This window comes from Gossypium arboreum, chromosome 6 (genome assembly GCF_025698485.1).
Source record: "Gossypium arboreum isolate Shixiya-1 chromosome 6, ASM2569848v2, whole genome shotgun sequence".
Taxonomy (NCBI): Eukaryota; Viridiplantae; Streptophyta; class Magnoliopsida; order Malvales; family Malvaceae; genus Gossypium; species Gossypium arboreum.
In genome coordinates this window covers 56,393,730-56,401,236 of record NC_069075.1, presented here as the reverse complement: position 1 = coordinate 56,401,236, position 7,507 = coordinate 56,393,730, and the positions used below count along the sequence as shown (strand labels likewise).

Below are 7,507 nucleotides of genomic sequence, written 5' to 3'. Positions count from 1 at the left end.
GATCTATAGTGATGCGTCTCTGAATGGTTTGGGCTGTGTATTGATGCAAGAGGGTAGAGTAGTAGCGTACGCTTCGAGATAGTTGAAGCCTCACGAGAAAAACTATCCGACTCATGATCTCGAGTTAGCTGCTATCGTTTTTGCTTTAAAAATTTGGCGCCACTACTTGTTCGGGGAAAAATGCCATATGTATTCTGATCACATAAGTCTCAAGTACTTGATGACTCAGAGAGATTTGAATTTGAGACAATGACGTTGGCTAGAATTATTGAAAGATTACGAGCTTGTCATTGATTACCATTCGGGAAAGGCTAATGTGGTTGCTGATGCTTTAAGCCGTAAATCACTGTTTGTTTTGCGAGCAATGAATGTGCACCTGTCTGTGTCCATTGATGATGTGTTAGTAGCGGAGTTAAAAGCAAAACTGTATTGATACAACAAATCCGTAAAGCTCAAAAAGTTGATGATGAATTAGTATGTGTTTCGAAAGAGGATTCAGAGTTTTTGATTGATAGCAATGATTGTTTGAGGTTCAGAAATCGATTATGTGTTCCGAGAAATTCAAAGCTTATTTTAATGATTTTGAACGAGGCTCATAACAGTCAAATGACAGTTCACCCGGGTAGTACGAAAATGTACAACGATCTGAAATGTCAGTATTGGTGGCATGGTATGAAACTAGACATTTCTGACTTTGTTTCGAAGTGTTTGATATGTCAACAAGTGAAAGCGAAACATCAAGTGCCTTCAGGATTACTTCAGTCGATCATGATACCCGAGTGGAAGTGGGACCGAATCACGATGGATTTTGTATCTGGGTTTCCATTGTCTCCGAGCAAGAAGGAGGCGATCTGGGTGGTGGTTGATAGATTGACAAAGTCGGCTCATTTTATTCCTGTACGTACGGATTATTCACTTGATAAGTTAGCCGAATTATATGTTTCTCAGATTGTAAGGTTACACGGGGTACCTATTTCTATTGTGTCGGATAGAGATCCGAGATTCACTTCACGGTTTTGGAAGAAATTGCAAGAAGCATTGGGTACTAAGTTGCATTTTAGCACCGCTTTTCATTCCCAGACCGATAGTCAATCTGAGCGAATTATTTAGATACTCGAGGATATGTTGACATGTTGCATCCTTGAGTTTAGTGCCTCGTGGGAACGATGCTTGCCTTTGGTGGAATTCGCATATAATAATAGTTTTCAATCGAGCATCAAGATGGCACCTTACGAGGCTTTGTGCGGTTGTAAATGTCGTACACCTTTGTTTTGGACCGAACTCAGTGAGAATAAGATTTACGGAGTTGATTTGATTAAAGAGGCCGAACAGAAAATAAAAGTGATCCATAAAAGTCTGAAAGCAGCATCAGATCATCAGAAATCGTATGCAGACTTGAAACGGAAATATATAGAGTATCAAGTCGGAGACAAAGTGTTTCTTAAAGTTTCACTGTGGAAAAAGGTACTCAGATTTGGCCGTAAAGGCAAATTGAGCCTGAGATTTATCGGACCATACGAAATTATAGAACGGATTGGGCTGGTTGCTTATAGACTACTTTTGCCACCTGAACTTGAAAAGATTCACGACGTTTTTCATGTTTCGATGCTCCGTCGGTACAGATCTGATCCTTGTCATGTGATTAATCCATCAGAGATTGAAATTCAGTCTGATTTGAGTTATGAAGAGGAACCGGTTTGTATTTTGGCTCGGGAAGTAAAAGAACTACGAAATAAGAAAATCTCATTAGTGGAAGTACTGTGGCTCAAACACGGGGTTGAAGAAGCGACTTGGGAGCCAGAGGACTCAATGAAAGAACGTTATCCTAACCTTTTCACTGGTAAGATTTTCGGGGACGAAAATTTCTTAAGGGGGGAGAGTTGTGACAGCCCTAATTTGTCCCTAGTCGAACAGTGGTTTCGGGACCACAAAATCGAGTCACAAAAATATTTAAATGTTATGTTCTGTGTTTATTATATGTGAAAGTGCATGTGAAAATTTTATGCTTTGATCTTGTCAATTGTATGTGAAATTATTAAATAGGACTTATGTGAAAATTTTTGAAAATGCTATAGGTTAATTTGTAGTGGCCAAATAATTTATGGTATAAAATATGTGGATTTGCATGTCAAATTTCCCACTTTAATGTGTAGTGGCCGGCCATAATGATGGTGATAAATAAAATATGCATTTTAAATTAGCATTGTTAAATTTAATGGCTTGGCTTTATTATCATAAAATAAAGATAAATAGAATAACAAAATGAGGTAAAGGACAAAGTTTTTTCATCTTTATTCTTCATAGCCGAAATTAGGAGAGGAGAAGAAACTCAAGCTACATTCGGTCACTTTTGAATTGAAATTAAGGTAAGAAATTCATGTTAGTTTTTGAAATTGTAGCGTATTTTAAGCAATTTATTAAGTCCCTTACTTAGCCCATGTCAAAATTTTGAATTGGGTGGTGATATGAGTATTCGGCTATGGAAGATTTTGAAGGGAATGGTTGTTGTTTTTATGTTTTAATGAATAATTGTGAATCGGTGATGTTTGAGATAGTTTAATGTTCATATAGGTAGTTTAGATGATAGGAAAATTGGCTTGTGTATTTGTGAAATTGCCGAATGTGAACTTAGATAATATTTGAGTAATGTTTGTGTTTTAAAATGATAGAATGGAGTGGATGCTTTGAATGTGATATGCACAATTATAAGTTGGATTTAAGCTTGTTAAATTTGTTCTTAATAATTAAGTTTGTTAAATTTGCCCTTAATATTTCTGGATAAGTTACTTAGTTAAAGAAAATTTTAAAGTACTTAGTTAATTGATACTAGGTTAATTGTGTGTATAAGTTAACATAAACTTTGTATATGTACTAAAGTTTGTAGATGAATTCGGCCTTGGGAGAAATTTTGGTATAAAATGCTTGAATGTTAACAGGTTATTGCTTTAATGACCGAATGTGTTAATGGCTAATGCATGGTCTAGTTGATCAATATGTGTTAAAAGGGAAATGTTAAATAAATTGTATTAAATTGCTTAATGTGATTAAAAATGTGTATGACCATTTTATATTTGAGTTAAAAGTAGCTATATGGCCTATTAAGTTTCTTGTCATTTTCGGCCAGAAGCTAGCATGATGGGACTTTAATAACTTAAATTTTGTTTAAATTAGCTCAAGAGCATAGAGAACCAAGGTTGGACAAGGAAAAAGAGAAAGTAGTTGAATAGCCAATCTGAGGCTGTTCGAATATATTCGAGGTAAGTTTTAAGTAGTTAAATATAAATAATAATCGATAATGACATGACAGATTATGAAAATTAAGTATTACTTGTCATATATGTATATGGCCGAATGGCAATTGTAATGGAAGTAAAATGTGATATGCTTTTATGATCAAATGATAATGTTAGATGAATATGAGTAAGATGTTATGTGTAAACTATCAAATGATAAATGTGAGTGATTGTAACGCCCCGTACCCGAGTCCGCTGCCTGAATCGGACACGAGGGGCTAACGGCTTAGACCATTCACTTTTACAGTCCATTTTAAAATTTTTCCAGGCAGTCGGCTAACTGCGTCATTGTCACTTTAAAAATCATAACTTGAGTTCTACAACTCGAAAATCAGTTTCGTAATTTTTCCCTGAAACTAGACTCATATATGCATCTACAAATTTCTTTCTAGAATTTTTGGTCGGGCCAATTAGTACAGTTTATTAGTTAAAATCTCCACTGTTACAGGGTGCGACTACACTGACCTTCATGCATTACGACCTGGATATCTCCCTGTAAAAGGATTCAATACTGATGCCGTTTGTTTCTATAGAAACTAGACCCAAAGAGGAATCTATACATATATAGCATGACTCCTAATTATCTCTGGTTAATTCACAATGAATTTCCAAAGTCAGAACAGGGAATCCAGAAACCGTTCTGGCCCTGTTTCACGAAAACCTAATTATCTCGTAACATACAACTCACATGACCGTTTTGTTTCTTCCATATGAAAGTAGAGTCATTAAGGTTCATTTACATAATTTATTCACTATTTAATTCCATTCCTACTATTTTTAGTGATTTTTCACATCCACCTCACTGCAGCTGTCAACCTCTGTCATTAAGGTAGATTTTACCTACTTCATAATTTCCTTGATTCAACTAGCCCTTTTAACATGCATGGCACAAAAGATAATCACGATTAACCATTCCAAGGGCTAATCGATTCCAAACATTACCACATCTCTTAATGAACAACATACAAAATGATCATGATACCATGCCAAGGTGCATACAAGCCATTTTCGCATGGCTAAAAGTTTACATACCAAATTTTCAACAAAACATATTAGCCTATACATGCCAAAATGCTCTCCTAGACCCACTAAGAAGAAAGTACCAAAAGTTGCTAGCCGGTGTGATGACTTTGACGACGGTCTCGAGCACACCAAAATGGATCAAGAACCTAGGTAAGCAACAAACAAGCACACCAAATGAGTACATAACTCGATGAAGTCATAAGCACTACTCTACCATCCAACATTAATAATCATTTTTTTGTTTCTTTCAAATCATAACAACTATGCTACAGTTTCTTAAATTCTTGGTTCGATCTCATGCCAAGTGTGACAGCCCAAAATTGACCCTAGTCGGAATGTGGTTTCGGGACCACAAAACCGAGGCATAAAAATAATTTAAAATTTATTTTGATGCCTATAATATGTGTATGCTCATGTATGACATTTTTTGATGATTGATTTAGTGTTATAAAGGTGAATTTCACTAGAAAGGACTTAGTAGTGAACTTTGAAAGTACGATAGGGAAATGTGTGATGACTAATTAAAGCATGCATGCAAAACAATGGACTTGCATGTCAAATTCCCTTTTATAGGTGGTGGCGGCCATGACCAAGAATATGGGCTAAACATGTCATGAAACATGTTTTGTTGGGCATTAGGGAGAAATAATAAACAAATAAGCATGGGTAAGAAAAGAATGAAAAAAAAATGTGTGTGTGAGTGTGGTATCTCCCCATTGCCGTGAGTTGTAAAGGAAGAAAGAAAAAATTTGTTCATCCTTTCTTTGAGCCAAAACTAAGGGGAAGAAGAGATTTTTGCTTCATTTTATTTGTTTATAAGAGATCTAGAAGGAGATTTGGCTAAACTTGCACCAAGATTAAGGTATGTATGAGGTTGTGTCATGAGATTCATGCATGTTTTAGTTGCCAACTTGATGTTCATGTTAGCCATGGTTCAAATCCTTGTTATGCCATGGAAGTGGTATTTGGTCAAAGTTGATATTGTGATAAAGCCATTGCATGCTAAGTGTGAAGCTTGATGATGATGCATGCAATGATGGATTGTCTACTCTTGAAATTTCTTTGTAGCCATCTTGAGTAAGACATTGAGTTTTCTTTTGTGTTTAACCATGATTGAAGTTGAAAGGGGCATGATTGTGATGTATTCGCCATGATGCATTCATGAGCATGGTTCATGCTTCTTGCATGTTAGTTAAAATTTGTGTTTTGGATGGCTAGGGACACCTTGAAATTGCCATGCACATATATGTATATATATGTTTGCACATGATGTTTTGGTTATGAAGTAAGTGATGAATATGTTTGTTTAAAGAAGAAGATGTTGAAGAATGTTTGTGAAATTGCAAGTACATTCGGCCTAGTACACATATGAGTGCTTGATGCTATATTATAAGTTTTGAGCTACAATATGCAAAGCATTAACTAGTAAAATGCATGCTGTTTTGTGTGGTGTTAAGTGTATAATTGGCCTCAAATTGGACATGTATGTTCGGCCTTAGGTAGCCGATTGATGGCCTTAGCTTTTCCTTGATGCTTGAATGAATTGTATTGAATTGCTTGATGTAGTATAAAATGTGCATGACCATTGTGTACTCAAGCTAAAGGGTGGCCATATGACCATTTAAACTCCTTGTCATATTCGCCATAAGCTAGCATAATGAGGTATTAATAAATTAAATTTGTTTGAATTAGCTCAAGAGCTTAGAGGGCGACAATTGGACAAGGGGAAGGAAAAAGTGATCGAATAGCCGTAAAAGCCGTTCGACAACATCCGAGGTAAGTCCTCAAGAAGTGACCCTACTTGAATTATGTGAAATGAAATATGGATGTGTAATGATTATCGATTTATGTGTGTATGAGTATTTGAATGATACCCGGCTAAGTCCCGGGCGATTATGCTAGTGATTATATTTGCGTTTGAGCCTTAGTAACGAAAATGAAATATGAATGTCTAATGATTATTGATGTATGTGTGCATGAGCAATTGAATGATATCCGGGCTAAGACCCGAAGACGTTATTGCTGGAAATTATATCCGGGTTAAGACCCGAAGGCCATTGTGCTAGCGGCTACATCCGGGCTAAGACCAAGGCATTCGTGCGAGTCGTTCTATCCGGGCTAAGACCCGAAGGCATTCGTGCACGTGGTTATATCCGGTTGTATTCCGAAGAAGCTTGGGCTGGAGGTGAGTGTTGGTTGCTGTAATGAATTCAATCGGTACGCTCGAAAAGCCCAAAGAATAAGGTATGTTTATACGTGCATTGGAAAGTCGACATGTTTGAGCAACATTCGCTCGATCGACTAACGAATTTCAGCTATTGAATTGGTTGATACCTTGTGAAAGTATATAACGATGAAGTGTGAAGTAAGAATGATTATGTGAATGTGTATTAATGAAATGATGCATTTGGCCATGTGAATGTATTGCTTTAATTAAAGCTGATTTTATTCCTTGAGACTTACTAAGCATAAAAATGCTTACCCGCTGCTTTGGCTCTCTGTTTTATAGATTTTGCTCGATAGCAATCGGATTCGGGATCATTAAAGTCGAAGTCATCTACACTATCAAAGCCTCCATTTTGGTATAATTTTTGGTTGAGCTTTGAAATGGCATGTATAGGACTACCCCTTGTTGGTTTAAATATGTTGTGATGTATATGTGTACGGCCATGCGAAAATGGCTCGTAAAAGTGAAGTACGAACTTAGACTATTTGCGGTTTGTATATATATATATATGGTGTCATGATGTGATTATGGATTGGAAATGGGAGTGTTGGTCACATGATCAGCCATTGGTATGGTTAAAATGATCATATGTGAACCTATGTATGGCAAGACTAGTTGGTTCATGGAGACTACAAAATAGGTAAGACCTACCTTAAAAACAGATGCTGCCAGCTGCAGTGACGTGAATGTGAAAAATCACCAAAATTTGTAGGAATGGTATTAAATAGTGAATAAGCTATGTAAATGAACCTTGATGAGTCTACTTTCATATGGAAGAAACGAAACGGTCATAGGAGTCACATGTTAAGAGATATTAAAGCTTTCGTGAGACAGGGCCAGAACGGTTTCTGGGTCCCCTGTCGCAACTTTAAAAATTTACTATAAATTATCCAGAAATAATTAGGAGTCATGCCTTATATTTACAGATTCCATTTTGAGTCTATTTTCATTAGAAACAAACGGC

At 36.3% G+C, this 7,507-nt stretch overlaps 1 long non-coding RNA gene across 2 annotated transcripts; it reads left to right on the top strand.

The window, feature by feature from the left end:
• The first annotated feature begins 6,047 nt into the window (after positions 1–6,047).
• Positions 6,048–7,068, top strand: LOC128294020 (uncharacterized). 2 transcript variants are annotated; one of them, XR_008284193.1, is made up of 2 exons: positions 6,048–6,092; positions 6,826–7,068. It is a non-coding gene; the product is annotated as an uncharacterized LOC128294020 (long non-coding RNA). The 2 variants fall into 2 exon arrangements; XR_008284192.1 differs by lacking the exon at positions 6,048–6,092 and adding an exon at positions 6,469–6,560.
• Positions 7,069–7,507: the final 439 nt, after the last annotated feature.